The 23,891-nt window shown below is 37.8% G+C and overlaps 1 protein-coding gene across 2 annotated transcripts in view; it reads right to left on the reverse strand.

Annotated features, from left to right (window-relative positions):
- LOC142345524 (uncharacterized) overlaps positions 1-23,891 on the reverse strand; it is a 562,956-nt gene that overhangs the window by 83,653 nt on the left and 455,412 nt on the right. The window lies entirely within an intron of this gene.

Below are 23,891 nucleotides of genomic sequence, written 5' to 3' on the forward strand. Positions count from 1 at the left end.
TTTGAGAGCAATTAAAAACTAACCTTTACGTTTTTGTAACAAACAAATTTGAACAACTCTTTAACTAACTTAATCTTTGTTAAATAAAAATTCATTCAGCCAACCATTTTCATGACAAAGAATTTGTAGTTGTTGTTTAATAAATTTAAAAACTTCAATCGTCCGGAATCAGAGCAAGGATGTCTTAAGCTATTTTTCGTACAAAACCTGCACCTCTTGAGATCACAGAGCTCTGAAACTGAGCAAAGTCGCGAGAACTTGGAATTGTTAATCCAACCTGAATTATGGGAACTCAAATTCAGACAGAACTAAAAAACGAAAAAGAATCCAAACAAATTTCACCACTTAATCTTTTTGACCTTAAAACTTTCAAAGCACTAGAATTCTTAAAAATGTTATCACGGACCATTGAAGAAGACAATGAGCAACGAACAGAGCACTCTCCTAATTATTGAGATTGTCATTGAAACTAAATTATAACTGCAAAGCTTTCAGCTGAGCGGACTTACATAGCGGCGGACTTGCCTTTTGTTTTTATGGCGCGTCCCACACTTCTTTTGTGTTACATTATTTCACGTTTTAATTCCCTAAATACTTATTTTGATCAATCTTTCAAGTTTTTTTCCGCCGCTTTTACGTGCTTCACGTTAGATGTAATTTTCTCCAGAAGTGACCTATTAACCGGATAGTGATTAATTTTTGTTGGAAGATGAACTATTTCTCTCGAAATGAATTTTGACAATAAAAAATAGAGAGTTATAAGTGCACCCTAAAACTTATCAAGGCTTTTATTTAATAACGACAGCGAAGCCGAAATGAAAATTGACATCTTGTTTTGAATTATTTTTTTTAAAAAAACATGAAATAGACGTCATTGTTTGAATCGGCAGTTTCGATAAAAAATTACGTTCTTAATCAAAAACAAAGGACTCCAAAACATTTTGCAGCTCAATGCGGCAAACAATAATATGAAGAAGCGACTCTCGATATGATGAATTGCAATAAAACTGCAAAATCGGTTGCATAAAGTTCCCATTCCCAAAATAAAATTGGAGTTTAGAACAATTAAAAAATCAATGCCGACAGATGACCTGTTTGCTCCTACCTAGAAAATAGATCACAAAGGGTGGTTGCAAATGGTGTTGTATCTCATTGGCAAATCATAAGACACGGAGTCCCACAAGGCTCAATATTAGGCCCGCTTTTATTTCTCATTTATATTAATGACCATCCATTCTCAGCCAATTCAGTCGAAATAATGCTGTTCGCCGACGACACAAACAAAACAGCTGTTAATTGTAGTAACGAAGATATTAGAAGGGATCTTAAAATGATTAACAACTGGCTAAATGCAAAGAAATTGGTTTTAAATATGGAGAAAACAATACAAATGAATATAGGAAATAGTGCTTCCAACTCTCAGTTTAAGCTGAATGATTCGAATATTACTATTAAACCTGTATGCAAGTATCTAGGGGTTTTTATTGACAATAAGTTAAGTTTTCTTTCTCATATTAACTATGTTAAAACTAGACTCAGTAAACAATGCGGAGCTATATCAAAAACCGAGACATTATGTTCCAAAACATCAACTCATAGCATACTATCGAAGTAATATCAATCCCATAATACAATATGGCATTCTTGTTTACGGGTGTTGCAGCTACACCTCTCTGGAGCCAATATACGTTTTGCAGAAAAAAATTCTGAAATTTATGTATTTCAGAAAATCCCGCGATTCATGTAATGATATATTTTTTGAAAACAACATTTTAACAGTATACGAGTTACACATACATGAGTTGTTGAGGTTTGTTTTAAAATCCATAAAAGGTGCTCATGTACAAGATTATCTGAACAATATGTTTACCTTTAAACTTTCAAGACAAACAAGGCTCTCAAAATTTGAGTGCCTGGATGAACCTTTACTAAAAAGAAAAATTGAACGTTACTCCATCCAATATCGGGCTATCAAACTGTACAACACACTGAAAACCAATTCAATACTACCAGATGATGTACAAAACCTAAAGTTATCACAAATCTCAAAAATTTTCCATGATGTAAAATTTCTCTATATTTTGCAAAATTATACCCTTGTTAAACATATTTTTGAATTTTGAAGTACCCAAAAAGATGCACCCGTGGCTGCATGCTAAGAGATATCTATTCATAGGTCCTGATTCTGGACAAAAAGTTTGACCCATCTAGCTCTTTTAGTTTTTGAGATATCGCGATTTTTCAAATTTTTTCCGAGAAAAACTTCAAAAAAAAAAAAAAAATCTGCGATCTAAATTAAAGCGCAGCGCAAATTATGGGAATGGAATAGATATAGGATAGAAACAGTGGTAAGTCAAAAATTTTCTACTACATTGATTTAGCTATAAAACAATCAAAAAAAATTTTTTTAAATCAAATTTTATAGCCTTAAATTTACTGCATGCAGGGTTCGATTTGGCGGACAGTACTGTTCCGTTTTCTATCCTTTCCAGGTAGCTTTAGTTTTAATTTTACTCTTCGTTTGTATTAACTTCATCACCTGGATAAATTAATCTCTCTCTCTCTCTCTCTCTCTCTCTCTCTCTCTCTCTCTGCTCAAATCAAACGACAATTTTGAAATCTAAAGCTAAATTCATTTGAAACCGGTTACCATTTAACGTTATCAATAGAATACAAAACTAGAGCACCATAGCAGAAAGATGTTTACACCAATGCTGAACAGACAGCTGGATACGTTTATAAAGCCTCTCTTTGGGTTGTAGCGGGGAAATAAGAAGCACAATGCAGATATTTTCCTCAGGCTGACCAAATTTAAAAGCATTATATGTAGTCAAAATTTAACAAAAACCATTGAATGAAATCAAGCGTAACTAATTGAGGAACTAATTGCAAAACTAAGCTAGCATGAAAAATAGTTGCATCCCTTGGTAAATGTACAAATTTATATCAACATAGCTGGCAGATTGCCAGAAAATAGCCACAATCGCTTCGTTGATCTGCCGTCTCGAAAATATTAAAAGAAACAGACCCAAAAAACTTTTAAAAAGTGAGTTGTAGTCTGATTAGGAATCTGTTTAATTAGTTGCCGCTTCTGTTAGCGGCTCTCAAATAACCTTCATTTATAGTGACAAACTTACTCATTTGACCTTATCTCCTTGAATTAAAGTTGAAAAAAAGTCAATTTTAAAATGAGCAAGTCGTTTTTGCGAGTGCGGTAAGTCAAGTGTGACCAAAAACTTAATAATGTAAAAACTCGCTCCACTGAGAGCAAAAAATGACCTCACGCACGCAATTCAGTCAAAATTGCATGAACGAATGAACAAAAATCAGATTCTGACGTCATATGCTCGTACCAAAAAATCTCGACGAAAAAAAACAAAGCCGGAAGAATTCCGGAAACGACTCGAAGTAGAAAAGTGACCATCCTCAGTGACCTAATGCATATTCCACAATCATCCTAAGCATTTTGCAACAACAGGAAAAGTATGAGAGAAGTATCTGACAAAAACTGATACACAACCTGACAAAATTTAACCTTTAGTGGCAGCTCCAGGAGAAAATATTGCTAAAGGAACCTTTTATACAGATAGTTTACAACAAATTATTAGCCAGACAACCAAATAAAATGCTGGTCATAAAAGCTGGAAAAAATACAATTGACAGCCAGGAAGATAAAATGGGGTCATAAAAAGAAACTCGAAGGAGAAAGATGACGGACAAAACAGTAGAGCAGAATTCTCTTGAAAAATCTCTGCAAACGCTAAATGCAATTTCCGAACCATTAATTTGAGAAAATTTCAGTCACTCATCCAAAACGAGGGAGAGAAAAATCAATTGCCTGTTGGAAACTGCTAAGAACAAAAAATTGAAAAATTGAAAGTAGTTTATGTTTGAGAAAAGTGCCATGAGTAGATTTGAAGTGTCAGTTTATATTAGCAACACCTAAAAAGTAACTAACAACTTACAATTGACTGAGAAAAATTGGAACAGGAAGCGTAAGGTCAGAAGAAAGTCAAAAACCATAAAAACCAAAATCGGCAAAAATTTGCTCGAATTTAGCCAAATTTCCTCAAAATTTTAAAAAAACTAACACTCAAACCAAACGACCACTAAAACTGCTACAACAACTAGTTTCAACAACAGAACTTGCAAAACTTATTCAAAAAATTACAAAGAAAACAAGATGCCAGAAAAGCGTAAAAAAAAAGCAAAATGGTAAAAATAAAAATAGATGAAGATTGAATCCACATGTGTAATATTTGCTTAAGATGGTCAAAAGTGCTTCCAAACACACTACTACTAGATTAGATAATTGTCAGAAACACCTTTGATAGAAACGTTAGAATTAAAAAAAACTTGAAAAAGCCGCATGCGATCAAGAAATTTTGTTCTCTTAGCGAAATTTGTTCACAAGTTCTTTTGTCGCCTTCAATAAATACCATTGTTTTCAACAACACGATTAGAAAATCACTCTATCTTCTCTGCTTCTGGATTGGTTCAGCCGTTCGACCTGAATACAGTTTTCAAAAATAAATTTAAAAAGTAAATAAACAAATTTCCTTGAAAATCAAAAGGCCAAATCAATTATTAATAACACGAAATTAAACCACAGGAACAAAGAGAACTCATGTTCAAAAGATGTGTCCGATGCACGAATTGCCAATCTAACGTTGTCGTATATATATATATATATAAAATTCAAAAATTAACTTTAAAATTGAGAAATATGAGTAATAATTTACACTTGAAAAGTATTATTACGCTCTGCAAGACTTTATTGCATTAATTTGATAAAAAATTTATATTAATGCAGCATCGATCAAAAACAATTTCAACAAAATAAAAAATTACAAGTAAAACAACTGAACCAAATGAATAAAAACAGCTAGTAGTAGTAGTAGTAGTAGTAGTAATAGACTTCAATTTACCAAACTGATGGAATTTTAACATTAACAAATTAAGATATGTACATAAAGCTGAGTAGAAAAAAGCTGTACAAAAGAAAGGATACTAAGATACACATATAGGACATCGACACTTTACTGACCACGAACAGGTTTGATTGAATTCAAATTTGCAGTCTCGAGTAAATCAAAATTACCCACATCATTAAAATCATTTACAACAGTTTGAATGCGGTTAAAGTACGACTTGGCGGTCAGCTTCTTGGCGCATGCATTGACAGCGATATGAACTGTTTGACCGCTGCGGAGACATCTGTTGGATCGTGCGCGACTGAAATATTGACTGAAGGGAAAAAATTTTTTGCCTTGAACAATGCTGATGAAGAACTTCAAATCACGATCAATAAGTTGATAGGCAATAGGGAGGCTCTCTGAGAGAGACAAAATAGATTTATACTCAATATAACCAAAACACCAGCATAGCCCCTTCCAATAGAATTTTTCCAAGAGTCGCAAACGGCTGGCGTCAACATGCAAGGCTGGAGAACCGTAGAGAAGCGATGACATCACGCACGCGGAGAACAGGTGTAATTTTACTTTAGAAGGAAGGCAATAGGGCACAGAGTGTCGGAGATAATTGAAACTCTGTCGCGCTTTCAGGAGTTTACCACGTATGTGAACCACGTATCCAAGATCGCATATTGTATCAACCCTCTGGAGCTGATAATCGTCAATAAAAAGACTGCCAGTTGTCTTCTCTGAGAGATGTAAAAAGACGCATTTGTTTAAATTGAACATCATGCTATTGTCTCTGCACCACTGTGAGAGACGCTCAAGATCTTGTTGCAAATTAAAAAAGATATTTTCAGAGGAGCATATCAACTTCGTATCGTCGGCGTAACAAAAACAAGTTGAAAAAGAAGGCAAAGCCAGCATGTCATCTATATAGATTAAAAAGAGGAGAGGGCCAAGAACACTCCCTTGGGGAACACCGCTTGAGATAGACTCGCAGTCAGACAGACATCCATCAATCTGAACTCTTTGAGTTCTGTTAGTGAGATAAGTTTTCATCAACTTTAAAAAATTTTCGTCTAGTCCAAAGTATGCCAATTTGCAAAGTAATATGTTATGATTCACAGCATCGAAAGCCTTAGAGAAGTCAAGGTAAACTATTATTTGCTCGGAATCACTATCAAAATTCTCATAGATATCGTGGAGGCATACTAAAAGTTGTGTGATAGTTGAATGCCCACTTCGAAACCCGTGCTGCCGAGCGCTCAGCTTTGAGCGAGGAACGCAATATAAGTAATCAAAAAGGATTTTTTCCAATACAAGAGAAAGTCGTGGCAGGATAGAGATCGGTCTATAGTTTTCTACATCGCTTCGAGCCTTTTATAAAAATTGGAGTAACGTATGCGCACTTCCAAAAGTTCGGCCAATCATTGGTATTAATAATATATGAGAAGAAAGAGTATACATATCCGGCCAGAGTACTTGGACAGCTGTTCCAAACAAACGATGGTATACCATCACAAGCCATATTTGTGCTAGAAGGCACAATCTCGAGGAGCTTGGTTATTTGGTTCAATGAAAATGTGACTTCTGACAGAATTGCCACAGGATTTGCCATTTGCGGTAACGTGCCCGCTGAACAAGTTGACTCGATGAAAACTGATTGAAAATCAGTTGCGCCGTTCTAAAACAGTCATCTATATGCGCCGTTCTCTCAAGAACATTTTTCAAAGTCAAAAAGTCATCCACTAAATTGAGCGCATGATCAAGAACTTCTCTCGCTTAGCTAAAAACTGTTTACCATGACAGTTTTTCTCACTTTTGCTTTTAGGTCAAAATGCCGCGTGAACAAAACTACTTCCTGTAAAAAAAAAAAAACGAGAAGGCCAATAATAGGCCCAGCTATCGCTGTTTGGCTATTAATAACCGACAAACGTCGGGTGAATCGCTCTCAAACGACTGGCGAGCGGAAGGCTTCATCAGCAGCTGGGGAATTGGGGTGGGGTGAGGGGATGAGCACAAGAGGAAAAAGTGGAATGCTAAGTCTGGCGGCCCTAACATAGCGGCCTGCTCGCAGTAAGGAAACAATTTTTGGCGATGAGGCCAAACCCACTAATACTTTTGACATTTCCTATCAAAACCTTGAACGATATTACTTGTCTCGCCTTGGAAGCTTATTCACAACTTTTAAAAGTCACAACTTCCAGCCCCCCCCCTCTTTCCCAGCAACCTTTTGATTAGCTTTGGAAATGTTTGCGAATAAGTTTCTGATACGCTTGCCAAACACAGCAAAACAGGTCTCATGAAAGCAACGATTTCGATAGTGATGAAGAATTGGAGCAGAAAATGATTGAAATAACTGCAAAAAGGAAAAACTTCTTATTCATTCATTTGCGAAACTGTACTCAAAGTTTTAATTTTAATTAAAGTTTCACCCCCTTCGTTTGGTTCTCTAAATATGTTAGCACGTGAATCATAGCCCTCCTCGGGCCGCTAAGATTCAGGTGCTAACATATACTTGTTTGAATTCGGATTTCAAATTTGTGCTGGCCGCACAATATACTTGGCAACCTCGGATTAGAGAGGTTATACGTAACAATTGAAGACAGGAAACTAAAGCAATGTTGGTACTGCACTCAAGTCTCCCCGAAGCCGCCACTTCTCACAATCCATGCCCTGAAGCATTTTCAATGCAAGTTCTTATGCAACCAAGGAGACTGTACTCAGAAGCATTCCGAACGATCCAAAATTGCCTCCCATCTCAAATTCCATCACAAAATACCTGCATCAGAAACGGAGACTGACGCGAGAGCTATTCTCATGAAAACTACTGCTTAAAGGAGGACGGAGATAAGGTCCACACAAATCCATACAAATGCAATTAAAATTTCGAACTACCTCCAGAAGCTGAAAAGGCAAAAGAAACTTCAGTCTAAATTGTATTCTGATGCTCTAACCATATAAACTACGAATCCTTAGGCTAAGGTAGTTTGTGCAGCATATCTTCCTCCCAATTGTTTTTCCTGACCCTCGGAAGCTTAAGATTATGCTAATGTTGCTCTACTTACAGTATTCAAAACACTGATTTTAAATGGCTGGCATCTAACCATTACTTATTGTTTTGTTTGTTTGCTATTCAATTTTCGATATGAATCCTGTTCTGACACGCTTACTGATTGCTTTTGTACCCTGTACCCGTTTTTTTATTTGAAGTTTCTTTGTAAAATCTCATTAACTCTGTCAAATGACACTCAAAACAAAAAGGAAAACAGAAAAAACGAAAATAGAAAGAAAAGGGGAGATGTAATGCACCATTCTCTGGTCCCAAATCCAGATTTCGAAAGAATGAGAGACCCTGTGGAGATAAGTAGCTTGGAAATATTAGAGTTTTGGTGTCTGCCGTGATTCGGAGGGAGACGAGGTTTCTAACCACCGCAATATTGAGATGCAAATATGTCAAAAAAATTTAGAGAAATGAATTTTCGACATTGATTGGTACAGAATACTCACGTTGAGCAAAACCTAAGCAAATGGTCTACGTTAGATCACCGACGAGGATGCAGAGACCTTACGAAGAAGGGAGGCGAATTGAGTTCGATGCAGTGCTTGGTACGCTCAACTTGAGCCAGTCAGTCAGTGAACCAACCATACAAGCAGGCAGTTAGCCAGCCAGTCTGTCGGTCGGTCAACCAGTGAGTCAGAAAGACAGACAGTCATTCAGGCAGCCAGCCAGCCCGTCAGTAAGCCAGCCAGTTGGTCAACTAATCAGCCAGCCAACCATCAGTCAGATAACCAACCAACCAGCCCGTCCCTCATTCAGCTAACCAATCAGCCTATTCGAGCTAGATAACGACCTATATTCGAATCACATAAAAACGTTAACAAATATCTTTTTTGCTCGAAAACTTTTCCCCTTTTGTTACAGAACATTCTTTGCTTTCAGGTGATTTTTTCAAGTTCAACTTTTTGATTTTTGAATGCCTCAATCCAAAATAAAAAAAATTGTTTGATGCCTTTTGCAATGGTCGTTATCGATTTTGTCAAGTTCCATAACTACCATTGCGCGCATACAAATGGAAGAATTATATGTATCAATTGAGCAATTTTATTTATATGTGTTGATAATTGATTGGAGGGGTGTCCTATTTTTTCAACCCTATTCTTTTCACTCCCTATACTTTAAACCCGACATTTTAACCCCTATAACATTTAACCCCTCAATTATTTAACCCCTATATAGTTTCACCCCGATTTAAAGCTTTCTATAATTGAGGCTAATTAGGCCTCAATCAATTCTATTTAGTCTAATTATTAGAGATCAAAATCGGGGTGAAATGATTGAGGTGGGAATACACTTTTCACACCTCAATCATTTCACCCCGATTTTAATCTGTAAATTCATGGATCATAATTGTCAGGGACAAAGAGCTAACGACAAAAGTTTAAAGCAAAGCTATAACAATTCGCGAATTAGTTATTTCATCAAGTCCCTAATGAGGCAATTAAAAGCAATTGAAAACTGAATGAAACTCAACATTTCTTGTTTCATTGCTTCTTGAACTCAGCATAACTGTCGATTTCGAATTAACTATTTGTTCCAAAAACAAAGAAATATTGGTTGTAGAAGGTCACGAGTTTTATTGTAAAATAAATAGGCTCACCACAGCCTGGAATTGCTCGAAATATCAAATATACAAGTGCCTCGTTTCCGCATTTACACAAGATGGCCAACTTTTTCGCGTAAACGCTGCGCACAATCATAAGGCTTCTACTGGAAAGCCGCTCACACGAAAAGTTATAGAAGAAATCAAATCCCTGAGTCAAAACTAAAAGCCCGAAGCAGCCGTAGCTTCCGCAATTTTACCAGAAATTGACGTTCTCCCGACCCAGCATGCGTTGCCGTCAAAACCAAATTTAATACAAACATCGCAGCATTTAAGAAATAATAAGCAAACAGTGTCAATTCATGAACAGTCGAACCGTCATTATGTTACACCCGATACGTTTCAGAGTTTTTGCGCTACAACCAGGAGCGTAAAAGATGACCAGGAGCGTATTTTAATCTTTGGTGATCCGTATATGACATAGGTTCTCGAAGGTTCGAAGTTTTTGCTTGAGGAAGGAACTTTTAAATTATCGCCCAAAATTTCTATCAAATTTATACGCTTCATGTTTATATTCTTCGTATAACTGCTTGTTTGTATGCCCTCCTTCCCAACAAAACGGTAAAAAAACGTACAGCCGATTGCTTGATGCCTTAGAAACCTTTGCCTCCGATTGTAAGCCCGATAAGCTTCTGTTAAATTTTGAAATGGCCCTAATTAATGCCTTCCGGAAATACAATCCAATCGGTCTGCTATTTTCATTTAGCCCAAAATTTATTTTAGGAAAATAGAACTTGGACTAAAAAAGCTGGTTTCAGAAAATCATGAAGTAGCCCTAGCTGTTAAAAAGATCCCTGCTCTAGCTTTCGAAAAAATGATGAAATAGAAAAACCTTTTGAAATGATTGTCGAGGAAATGATTAATGTGACGGATCAACATTTAGATAGCTTTGTTATTGAGAACATAGACTAGCTTTGTTTAAATTTCCAATCAAATTATGCCAAGTGTCCATTTCTGAATCGTCCTATATTCCCCTACAAATCTGGAATCAAAGAGAAGCAGCCATTGAGGGAATTGCCAAAACAACTAATGCTGTTGAGTGCTGGTATTATGGGATAAAAGCCCTGTTCAGCTGATCCCGACCCAGAATTTGGAAACTTTTGGCTAACTTGTAAAAAAGACTTGCAATTTTATTTATATGTGTTGATAATTGATTGGAGGGGTGTCCTATTTTTTCAACCCTATTCTTTTCACTCCCTAAACTTTAAACCCGACTTTTTAACCCCTATAACATTTAACCCCTCAATTATTTAACCCCTATATAGTTTTACCCCGATTTAAAGCTTCCTACAATTGAGGCTAATTAGGCCTCAATCAATTCTATTCAGTCTAATTATTAGAGATCAAAATCGGGGTGAAATGATTGAGGTGGGAATACACTTTTCACACCTCAATCATTTCACCCCGATTTTAATCAGTAAATTCATGGATCATAATTGTCAGGGACAAAGAGCTAACGACAAAAGTTTAAAGCAAAGCTATAACAATTAGCGAATTAGTTATTTCATCAAGTCCCTAATGAGGCAATTAAAAGCAATTGAAAACTGAATGAAACTCAACATTTCTTGTTTCAGTGCTTCTTGAACTCAGCATAACTGTCGATTTCGAATTAACTATTTGTTCCAAAAACAAAGAAATATTGGTTGTAGAAGGTCACGAGTTTTATTGTAAAATAAATAGGTTCACCACAGCCTGGAATTGCTCGAAATATCAAGTATACAAGTGCCCGATAAGGTTCTGTTAAATTTTGAAATGGCCCTAATTAATGCCTTCCGGAAATACAATCCAATCGGTCTGCTATTTCCATTTAGCCCAAAATTTATTTTAGGAAAATAGGAGAACTTGGACTAAAAAAGCTGGTTTCAGAAAATCATGAAGTGGCCCTAGCACTTACAAAGATCCCTGCTCTAGCTTTCGAAAAAATGATGAAATAGAAAAACCTTTTGAAATGATTGTCAAGGAAATGACTAATGTGACGGATCAACAACACTTAGATAGCTTCGTTATTGAGAAAAAAGACTAGCTTTGTTTATATTTCCAATCAAATTATGTCAAGTGTCCATTTCTGAATCGTCCTATATTCCCCTACAAATCTGGAATCAAAGAGAAGCAGCCATTGAGGGAATTGCCAAAACAACTAATGTTGTTGAGGGCTGGCATTATAGTTTCACCCCAATTTAAAGTTTCCTATAATTGAGGAAGCACCCCAATTTAAAGCTTCCTATTTAGTCTAATTATTAGAGATCAAAATCGGGGTGAAATGATTGACTAAAAAAGCTTGAATTGCCAAAACAACTAATGCTGTTGAGGGCTGGCATTATGGGATAAAAGCCTTGTTCAGCTGATCCCGACCCAGAATTTGGAAACTTTTGGCGAACTTGTAAAAAAGACGTTGCGGTGCAAAAGTTGAACTTTTTGAATTCCTCATCGAGACAAAAATTTTCAAGAAAGAAGTTTGAGAGCTTGAAAGGAAAGGAGCAGAACTTAATGGAGATTCACAGTTATGTAACTGATGCTCTTTTTTTTAGGCCTCCGCCAGTTTGACTAAGATGTCTCCTTAAATTATCATTTTGTGCGTTTTCGTGTTAATTTAAATTTGAAATCCTTCTTAATCGTCTTGAGTTGCCGCCCACCTTGCGTCCTCACGGAGTTTTGCCCGAGCCTCATATCGTTAGGGAATTTGATCCTGGGCGTTAACCTTATGATGGGACTCCTAAATGGGAACACAGTTTCCAACATTCAGATATGAAACTTGCACATCGTAGCTGCTAGCGAAATCATCAATCTGTATTTCATTGGAAATTCTGTTAACCACGCGGTTTGAAAGTGCTTTGAATTGCTAATTATGTCTTCTCAGAAAGTAGGTTTTAAAGTTTTGCTAACATCCTTCCATTTTGAAAAGTTCCCGTTTTCTGTCTTCCAGACTAGGACAGTTTTTGAACTTTTTGATTTAAATCAAAATGCAACATAAAAGAGATCAGACTTGTCAAGTGTTCTTTTTCGACCAAAGGCATTGCACTAAAAAAGCTGTCTCGTCATCATTTTCGATTTCAAAGAAACGCAAGCTGTTCAATACCGCACTCTTGAAGGTCATTAGTTTTGTGTTAATTAAGTCTTTCGAACTTTAGCTTCGATAATTGCTCTTTTGAACGCCGAATAGATAAAAGATTTTGGTGTTAAACCGAATTCGGGTGAATAAATTGCGGGGATAAAGGACTGAGGGATGACTATAAACGGTGTTAAATTATAGGGGGTTAAATAAATTGGGGTAAAAAGTAGAACCGATGGGAACAAAAGATGTTTCTTCAAAGACTCGAAAAGAGTCAGCAAATTGCAAAGTAAAGCAAACCACCTGCAAATGAACCACCTGCAAAACATCTTCAACTACGCGAAGGGACAAAATCGACTGGTTGTGATGGCTAATGTGATGCCCAGATTAAGCAATAGGAAAAGATCGGATTACCTAAATGGATTACCTAAATGAGTCGAGAAGAGTTAAAAAAACGTCACGTCAAATGTGCAAAGACTATGAAAGTTAAACCCGAAGATGTTGACAGATGTGGCGTTCACCTGCGAGATTACTCAACTGAAAGTATGTCTGAGTATCTGCTGCATAATTGATTGAACTGCATAAAATCATTTTTACAGATTGTTTTTCGATCGGTTGTATTTGAGTTTCTTTTTGAAATGAATTTATATGACCTTTCTGCTCAAGTTTTTATTCTGCGAAAACCAGGGCCGTTTTTTAAGAAAGCAGAAACAACCGATTGTGAAGTTCTTTGTTTTCGGGAACGGTGAAAGAGCCAATAGTGTGGCTCGGAGATCATTAGGTGGGCGAGAGCAGCCAAATGTGGCTGTTCTTGTTGTTAAGTACAACCAATCGGCCGATTGTGTGGCTGAGATCACTAGGTTATCTGCGCACAGTGTAGCCAATTGTGTGGCGGTCCTGGGAGTTGAGAAATATCGAACAGCCAATTGTGTGGTACAGCAATGAGATCATTAGGTTAGATCTAGGAGATGAGATCAAGTCTGTTTTACTTGTTTGCTGCACTTTCGAATCCAGAGGATTCCAAATACAGTTCAACGGTTAGCAGCTGTATCTGGTTTGAAGAGCGATGAAAGTGCCCGCTTTGTGGCACAGAGACCATTTGGTTAATTTGGCAAGAGCAGCCAATTCCGTGGCTGTCCTGGGTAAAAAGAGTTATCTAAGAGACGATTGGGTGGTTTGGAGACGAGGTCATTGGGAGATTAGATCAAGTCTGTTTTATTCGTGTAAGACGATCAGAAGTCTTATCGCTATTGTTTTTCATAATGTTTAAAATTATTACAAGGATGTCTTATTGCAAGTCTGGCTTTTCTGCAAGTTTTTAAAATGATTTAGCTTTTTATCCTGTGAAATTATGACATGAAGATTTTTTTCCAGAGATTAAAATGAACAAATCAATTGATGAGATGATCCTTGATATCGCGTGCGTTTGCCAGTACTTGGAAAAGGCGAAAAAGAGGTCTGACTTCGAGAGTCGGAAGCTCCAGGCAGCTGTGGATGGTATGAAAGTCAACCAACCACAAGGCTGGTCAATTTTCAACACTGAGTCGTCCACAGATGGTCCTGAAAAACCCATTTTTGCTCCTGAGAACCATTTGTTTTCCTTAGGCAGCTGTTCTTCTGGAGCCTAGAGCAGAGCATTTGGCTGACTGAGAAATTTTTCAGTACAAAAAATTGAAGACGGCCATTCTGAATCCCAGGAAGACAACGGAAAGAACTGTTTTGCGAGTGCCCAAGGCTAATCGCTTGAAGCGTCTCGTACACCGAGAATGCGAGGAGCCCCAGAGAGCTATCAATCAGCACTGCCGAGATCTTTGTAAACCCAACTTTGAACTAACCGCAAGACTTTAAATTCGATGAAGATCTTGCTTCTAGTAGCGTGATTTGTGAGCTTTTGTAACTACCCGGACCTTGCTCACAGTGAAATTCAGCGCTGTACCATCGACTTTCAATAGTAACCATTACTGTACCAGACAAACAGCATTGTAAATACTTTTGCCAGTCTGCCCACAGTCGATTAAGAAACATCCCAGTCTGCCCTTCTTCTTCACAGTCTCATTTACATTCTTGGTCAACACTGCACAGAATGTTTCACATTTCTCTCATCATCAGACTGTACATACAAACATAGCAAGTTTTGAAAATTTCGAAAAACTGATCTCATGCTTAAAATTTTTAAATTGGCGATACCCTCAAATGCTATTCTAGCGCCAACTATACCAAATATTGGTGCATTTACATCATTGCGGTGGAGTCGGAGTCGGTATAGGAGGTCGGAGGCGGATGTCGATGTGCGAGTCAGAATTAATAATACCAAAATAAGTTGTGGTGTAGTAGTGCTTGTGTCGGCGGTCGGAGCCGGAGGCGGATGTCGATGTGCGAGTCAGAATTAATAATATCAAAATAAGTTGTGGTGTAGTAGTGCTTGTGTCGGCGATCGGTAGCGTAGGTCGTAGGCGGATGTCGATGTGCGAGTCAGAAATTTGTGGTGTAGTAGTGCTTGTGGCGGCGGTCGGAGGCGGAGGTTGGAGGCGGATGTCGATGTGCTAGTCAGAATTAATAATATCAAAATAAGTTGTGCTGTAGTAGTAGATGTAGTAGTGCAAGCATCGGGCTTCGCCCGTGGGGTGTCAATACCTTTGTTAATGAGTCTGTTTCCGTTTATCTTTTTCCAGTGTCTGAATAGGAGACACAATGGTCTTCATATGTTGTGTAGTTCAGATTTGATTGTTGCTTTCTTTTATTTCCTTTGTTAACCTTGAATTGACAATGGCCAATGACATATTATTCGAATTCTGTTTTGATGAGTCGATCATTCTCACGGAAGAAACGTTAGTGCTGGGCATTATTCATCCAGAAACATAGGTATGTCATGGAACAGTGGATATCAGAACAGTTGTGCCATTGGAAACCAAGGTGAACAGGAAAAGTGCGTTAAGTACTAGAAGTTCCGTGTCCAAGAAGGTCTTCTTGAACAATTATTGTGAGTATCAATCCAATGCGAAATATATGACTGACCGCCACGTTGCGCGGATACATGAAAAAAGCGTGGAGCCACAAGTTTGCAGTTTTTGTAAGTTCAGTAGTCTTTACTCATTCAACATGAAACGCCACATAATGAGATCACATGCGAACAGGCAAATGAAAACGCCAATGTCGGATTCTTCCAGTTGCCACTTGAGGCGATCAAGCAGAAAGACAGTAATTGAATTGTCGGATTCATCCATATTATTGTCATAGTAGTCTTCATTGTTTATAGTTTGTCTGTTACATTTTTTAGTGTTGTTGATTGTTATTTCTTACTTTGTGTTACTTCTTACTTTGTGCGGTTTTATCTTCATGAATGTATTATTTAATTATTTAAGCGAGCGTTTTTACTGTTTTGAATTTACTCTTATTTACTGTTTTGAACAAGGGATCAAAGTTGGCGTTAGTACAGTTTGTCAATACAGTTTCGGTACTTCGGATCCCATGACTTAAGAGCGTTTTGCTTATTGTGATTATATTATTTTATGGAGAATTTTTTGCCTGATGAAATTTGCATGCCTCATGATGATTTACAGGAACTTATAATTTATTAGAATTAATGTGGAGGAATAGAAATCACTAGTTTTTAGTGGGCACGCGACTTCCTCCTTTGATGGGCAATTGACTTTTGCGACGCATGTATTATTTATATGTGATCCCAAGAAGCTATCGCACAATCCCCTATTTCATTCATCGTCCGATGCTTGGACTCAGTTTTGTAACCTCTCCCCTCCCCTTTCTTCTAAATCAATACCTTACTGGCCCAGATTCATTCATATACCGGGCAATTAGACGGTCACTCCCACCCCACAATTAGTCTCCTCATTTTCCGTCTATAGAACACCTCATATTTCCGTCTAACGAACCGTTCCAATTAAAGTGCGCCTAATTCGTGCGTTTTATGTAATATCCGTGACTGATAACAAGTGGTACGTTTTATCTTTATCCTATTCTAGGCAATTGACCTACATGAACCTACATGAACATTATTCACACCAGCCATCCTGCAGGACAGTGATGTCGGGAGAAGAGTGTAGAGGTCGGAGGTGCCGCAATTCAAATTAATTAGTTGCAAGCAACAAAGTCAGGTGCATGCAACAAAATCAAAAACTATATAAAATCATAGTTATTATCATATAGTGATAATCATAGCTAAAAATTCAGCAGTTCTAGTAGACGCTATTGATCGAAATTTTACGCAGAACAAGTTCAGCAACTTGATAAATTTGTATATTGAAAACGCATGTATTTTAATTACGATCAAAACAGATAGAGAGAGAGAGAGAGAGAGAGAGAGGCGAGATAATTGGCTCTTGAGCAAATATAAGCGCGAAAGCGCGGGTAATTATGTACGCTCTGCGCATATCAAAACCAGGCGGTATTTTAATATGCCCATAACCAGGGCAGACAAGAGTCAGTTGATGACTTATCTTGTCTTACTAAAACAATACTAAACAGTGAAATCTCGGACCTGAACATAGTAATGGCCCGCCTAAAAATCATTATGATTTATTTCTGGTCCAGTACTGAATCTCAACATCGACTTTCAATAGTAACCATTACTGTACCAGACAAATAGCAGTGTAAATACTTTTGCCAGTCTGCCCAGAGTCGATTAAGGAACATCCCAGTCTGCCCTTCTTCTTCACAGTCTCATTTAAATTCTTGGTCAACACTGCACAGAATGTTTCACATTTCTCTCATCATCAGACCGTACATACAAAGAACATAGCAAGTTTTGAAAACTTCGAATAACCGATCTCATGCTCAAAATTTTAAAAAATGGCGATACCCTCAAAGGCTATTCTAGCGCCAACTATACTATATATTGGTGCATCTACATCATTGCGGTGGAGTCGGAGGCGGAGGTCGGTTGAGGAGGTCGGAGTCGGATGTCGATATGCGAGTCTGAATTAATAATATCAAAATAAGTTGTGGTGTAGTAGTGCTTGTGTCGGCAGTCGGTAGCGGAGGCCGTAGGCGGATGTCGATGTGCGAGTCAGAAGGTTGTGGTTTAGTAGTTCTTGTGGGGGCGGTCAGAAGTAGAGGTCGGAGGCGGATGTCGATGTGCGAGTCAGAATTAATAATATCAAAATAAGTTGTGCTGTAATAGTAGTAGTAGTGCAAGCATCGGGCTTCGCCCGTGGGGTGTCAATCCCTGTGTTAATCAGTCTGTTTCCGTTTATCTTTTTCCAGTGTCTCAATAGCAGACTCAATGGTATTCATAAGTTGTGTATTTCAGATTTGATTGTTGCTTTCTTTTATTTCCTTTGTTTACCTTGAAATGACAATGGCCAATGACAAATTATTTGAATTTTGTTTTGATGAGTTGATCATTCTCACGGAAGAAACGTTAGTGCTGGGCATTATTCATCCAGAAACAGATGTATGTCTTGGAACGTTGGATATCAGAACAGTTATGCCATTGGAAACCAAGGTGAACAGGAAAAGGGCGTTAAGTACTAGAAGTTCCGTGTCCAAGAAGAAGGTCTTCTTGTGCAATTATTGTGAGTATCAATCCAATGCAAAATATATGACTGACCGCCACGTGGCGCGGATACAAGAAAAATGCGTGGAGCCACAAGTTTGCAGTTTTTGTAAGTTCAGTAATCTTTACTCATTCAACATGAAACGCCACATAATGAGATCACATGCGAACAGACAAATGAAAACGCCAATGTCGGATTCTTCCAGTTGCGACTTGAGGCGATCAAGCAGAAAGACAGTAATTGAATTGTCGGATTCATCCATATTATTGTCATAGTAGTCTTCATTGTTTATAGTTTGTCTGTTACCTTGTTTTAGTGTTGTTGATTGTTATTTCTTATTTTGTGTTACTTCTTACTTTGTGCGGTTTTATCCTCATGAATGTATTATTTAAGCGAGCGTTTTTACTGTTTTGAATTTACTCTTATTTACTGTTTTGAACAAGGGATCAAAGTTGGCGTTAGTACAGTTTGTCAATACAGTTTCGGTACTTCGGATCCCATGGCTTAAAAGCGTTTTGCTTATTGTGATTATATTATTTTATGGAGAATTTTTTGCCTGATGAAATTTGCATGCCTCATGATGATTTACAGGAACTTAAGATTTATGAGAATTAATGTGGATGAATAGAAATCACGATGGGCACGCGACTTCCGCCTTTGATGGGCATTTGACTTTTGCGACGCATGTATTATTTATATGTGATCCCAAGAAGCCATCGCACAATCCCCTATTTCATTCATCGTCCGATGCTTGAACTCAGTTTTGTAACTCCTCTCCCCTTTCTTTTAAATCCATACCTTACTGGTCCAGATTAATTCATATACCGGGCTATTAGACGGTTCGCGCCACAATTAGTGTCCTCATTTTCCGTCTATATAACACTAAATGAACCGTTCCAATTAACGTGCGCCTAATTCGTGCGGTTTATGTAATATCCGTGTCTGATAACAAGTGGTAGGTTTTATCGTTATCCTATTCTAGGTAATTGACCTACATGAACCTACATGAACATTATTCACACCAGCCATCCTGCTGGACAGTGATGTCGGGAGAAGAGTGTAGAGGTCGGAGGCGGAGGTCGGAGGAGCCGCAATTCAAATTAATTAGATGCATAAAAACTATATAAAATCATAGTTATAATCATAAAGTTATAGTCATAGTTATAAATTCAGCAGTTATAGTAGACGCTATTGATGGATTTTTTACGTAGAACAAGTTCAGCAACTTGATAGATTTATGTATATTGAAAAAGCATGTATTTTAATTACGATCAAAAGAGATAGCGAGAGAGAGATAGAGAGAGAGAGAGAGAGAGAGAGAGAGAGAGTGAGAGAGGCGAGATAATATCAGTCGGCAGAAAATGAAACGAAAAAGGAGATCGATTGTTGGCCCGACTGCCGGAAAAGGCAAGTGAAAAAAATCCTGGTTACGTGTATTCAAAGGCACTGACGATAGAATTAAACTTCCCATCCAAATGGCGATATACACAAAAAGCCGGAGTAGAACAGTGGCATGCTTTGTGTTACCGAAACAAATTCGCTATCAAGTTTCCTGTGTCGGTTGCAAAAAGACCTTCAAAGTAAGAGTTTTTATGCTGCAACAAAAGAAATTATTCCTGCTGCAGTGAGTGCTCTTTGATCTACGTACGTTGTGCTTTGAAAATGTTCTACTTAGAACTTCGTGAATGACGTGAGCAAGAATGTACATATGCAGAAGTCATGAAAGCGAGCTTTTCAAGACTAGCTGAAGAATATTACGACGCAGCGGTCTACTATTCTGGATTGTGAAAATGAATAAAATAAAAACAAACAGGAAGTGGTTTCAATCAATTCGAAAGTTGGAGGTGACGTTGTTTTGGCTCAGCAGGTTGATGTCTCAAGAGCATCACAATTGTCTCAAGAGCATCACAAATGGAAAAATTTATCAAAAATTTTGGGAAGCTGAGCAAGAATGTGAATGTAGAGAAGAGATCATGTAAGCACGCTTTGCAGGAGAAACTAAACAACAATACCCTTTATCGGGCTACTATTATGGATAATGATAACGAAAATGAAAGAATGAACAGGAAGCGTTTCGAAAAAATCAAATGTTGGCGATGAAACTGTTTTTGCTTCAGCAGGTTGCTTTTAACGAGATGAACTTAGAAGTAGTAAAGGAAAGTGACTAGAACCTCAACGGGGGGGGGGGGGGGGACGGACAATTTATGCAACGCACATCTACAACGGGGTGGGACACTTCCAAAAATTTTATAGGTTGCAAAAATTGTCCCCCCTTTTGACCAAAAATGGAAAACTTTTTGGTTGATTTTAACTTTGTTCAATTTGTTTACAAGCTTGACCCAGTTTTTGTTACGACTAACTGTTTGCTGCGGGGTCTGTTTGTTTGTTTAGGACAGTGATATAAATTAAGCTCTGCTATTGCTAGCATTGCGATTACATGTTTTGTGTATGATGTGTAAACTTGAGATGTCTAGGTGGGGAGTTCATCTTAGAAGATCTCAGACAGTTTCGCGTGGGTGAGGGGCGATAAAATTTTGTTGACTAGTGTAAAACAGATAAATTGTGTTCATTCTAATAGCTTCTTGCGTTATTAATTTTTTCCATCCTTTATTTTGTTTAATATCCTGTACTTTCAATCTTATACAAATGATTCAGTCGCTTATAAAAGAACGCAAAAAGCCAGAGCACCAACGGGATGTAGCCCGCGAGCATAGAGACGTGCGATGAACAACTTTCGAAGTTGTATGGTACTTGTTGATGGACTCAACCGGCAGCTTAACACCGTTACTCGTGAACAAAATAACGCTATTTGTGAAAGAGCAAACGTCGAGCGAATGCTATACCAGTCCCAGCGCGATATAGAAGTTCTGTCCTATCGGCACCGAAGGACAGTAAGCGAGCGGGACCACAGTGATCGTCTCCTTGAAAATGTGCAGCGAGAAAGAAATTGAGCATGGGACACAGTTGCTCGGTTACGCGTCGAGCTGCAGAACTCTCGGGTAGAAGGATCACTCGAACCAGCAGTCCAACGTGCGCCTCCTTCTTATCCAATTGTAGAACAACGAAGAGCAGCCGAAGAAGCCGAAAAAAAGATAAAAAATCTGAAAAGACAAAGACTGGTATAGCAAAAACTAATCCAGTGAAGGACAAAGACTCAATAGACAGAGATTCAACTTTCTGATTGTTGTCCAATTTAACCTATTCTTTACACGTTTAAATTTATTTTTGACCAGTTAGAGATCGAGACAGATGAATAGCTTGAGGAATATTATCACTAAGAATATTAACATGCCATCTTTAACAACTCGACTCGAATTGCAAAGATTCCAGTTATTAGGTATTGATGAAAATTAACTTGTGCATCGGCACCTAGGGGCTTAAACGCCGATTCGGCCATATGGATCTTTACTAATTTTGTTTCACAGAGTGACCCAGTTTTTGCCGCATTCTCTTTCATCTCAACCCAGCGTAGTAATAGTTGACTATTATTTGTGTAACCAGACAGTGTATATTTACTGCTTTCTCTCTCAACCAACGCTACTTTGGAGCTATGGCAAATAACATAGATGCTACTTTAACATACTTTCGTTTATCAGACCCATTTTTTGCAAAAATGTCAAAATTCTAGGTTTTTTTATGTGAAATATGGGCCGCTGCTAATTAATTGCGGCAAGATAAAACAGTGACTTGTCAACATATTTAACAATTATTATCGGGGTTCAAAGAAAACAAATTTCTTTGAGTTTTGGCTTAAAAAAACATGGGCTATGATGCTATAAAAACTTCGTCTGGTTAAAATTTGGTTGAAATATTTGAGTTTCATTCTCCAGCAAATTGTTCTACTATTCGGTAGCTTTATCTTTTGGTTTTTATTCTAACAAAATTTTGACTTCTTTTTCTTCACTTTCTTCTCAACGCAATCTGACTCTGACGACAGAAAACATAAATCAATCAAAAATTGGCGAATTTATCTATAGGATCTGATTGAAAAAAAAATTTAAAAACCGAAGACTGGTACAATTGAGAAACAGAGCAACTTGATGGATCTCAATTTGGGAAGGAATTAAACAGAAAAGGTTTCCTGAGATTTTCAATGGCTTGTTTTTATTGTTTTGTATCTAAAATTCGCCAATTTTTTTTCTGGCAACACCACCAAATTTGTCATTCAGTATGATTCTTCATCAACAGTATTGGTTCATCAGATCTTGTCGGGTTTCTCTAGTAAGTGGTTTGTTTTGAAATACGTGGCGCTTATCTGCATTCATATACGAAAGAAAAGTGGAATTGGAATAGACTTTTTCATTGCTTCTGTAATCGTGGTTTAAAAAACACTGATTCGGCATTCAAGCCCGCGAATTTTTTTTTCAATTTATACTTTTTAAAATGATTTGTACAAACATTTGCCTTTTGATGTGTCTCGTTTATACAAAAATGTAACCTGTCTATTCAATTAATCTTTAACTAGTGGTTCTTAAACTTGATAATGAGTTCAAGCAAAGGCCAAAGTTTCTCTCACTTAATCGGTTAGTTGGTAATTTTAAGTCAATTTCAAAAATCCAATATTCCGATGATAGACTGTGAACTCGGGAGGTTGAGCACGCCGTAGAAGTTCCGGTCATGAACTTTTGAGATCGGTCTTGCAAGATACCGAAGTGGAGATCAAGCAGCTGCTAGCAATCCAGCTAGTAGTTCGCAGCGCACGATGGGGGAGTTTTGTTTCGGGGTGGAGGATTTTTGATTGAGACTTGAAATAACTGCTACTGGTTTCCTGAGAGGAACTTTTTACTGAGAGAGTTGTTACTAGCAATAGGTTTGAACAACAACTTGTGGAATACAAGAAGAGGAGGGACCGAGCGTTCCGCACTTCAACAAAAACTCAAAAAATTTCATCTTAATTGGTGCTTACTTATTTCATACTTCTGTTCGCGGGCTTTTTAACAGTAAAAAACTTAGTTAGTCTGTAAGTATGCATACGCCAATCACTGAGTTCAATCTTCATCAGTTGATGAATAGTCTATAATGCGAGGCGAGCTCGTGGTTTTTTTGCAGCTCCTTTTCCTGCTTTCTTTTTTCTCTTTTTATTTTCCGGTGCTACCAAAGTGACTTGATTGTTACTTGAAACAGTAGCGTTATCCGATTCGACTGCTTGGTCCAATATAAAGCCATCGCAAGCCGGGTCTGTCGACGATCCACTGTCTGACAAATCTGACAATTTGTCAAAATCAACAAGGTTTTCATTCAATTCGTCCTCGCTATATTCTCGCTGATGAAAACCTGGGTCGGGAATAGAATTGAAACTTGTGTTGTGTATGCTGCTGGGTTGTGGAATGCTTGTTTGCTGCTGTTGTTGTTTCTGCTGCTTGTTTTTGTGCTGTTGAGTTGTGCTGTCTTGCGGCTGGTGCTTTTTTTTCTGCTGAGTTTTTTGCTGCTGTTCTTTTTCGCTTTCTTCATCCTCGGAGCCCCAATCAGGGTCGTTGACTATTGTGCGGAAGAACATGTCATCTCTCAAAGATTGATGTCCATAGGGCAGAGTTGATACTTGGTCATTCATGATGAATCGCTTATCATCATAAACCGACAACGACTTTTTATTCACAACAATTGTGTGGAGCCTGTGGTTGCTCGAAGCTATTCGGGTGTTGAGGAGGCGCACTACCTCACCACTAAGAAGAGTTCTTTTGTATAGTTCGTGGGTCATGCTGCGCCGTGCATCTTTTGTTACTCCTTTCGCTGATTGTTACTACTTTCG

The sequence above is a fragment of the Convolutriloba macropyga genome, chromosome 9, assembly GCF_964194025.1.
Source record: "Convolutriloba macropyga chromosome 9, txConMacr16.3, whole genome shotgun sequence".
NCBI lineage: Eukaryota > Metazoa > Xenacoelomorpha > Acoela > Convolutidae > Convolutriloba > Convolutriloba macropyga.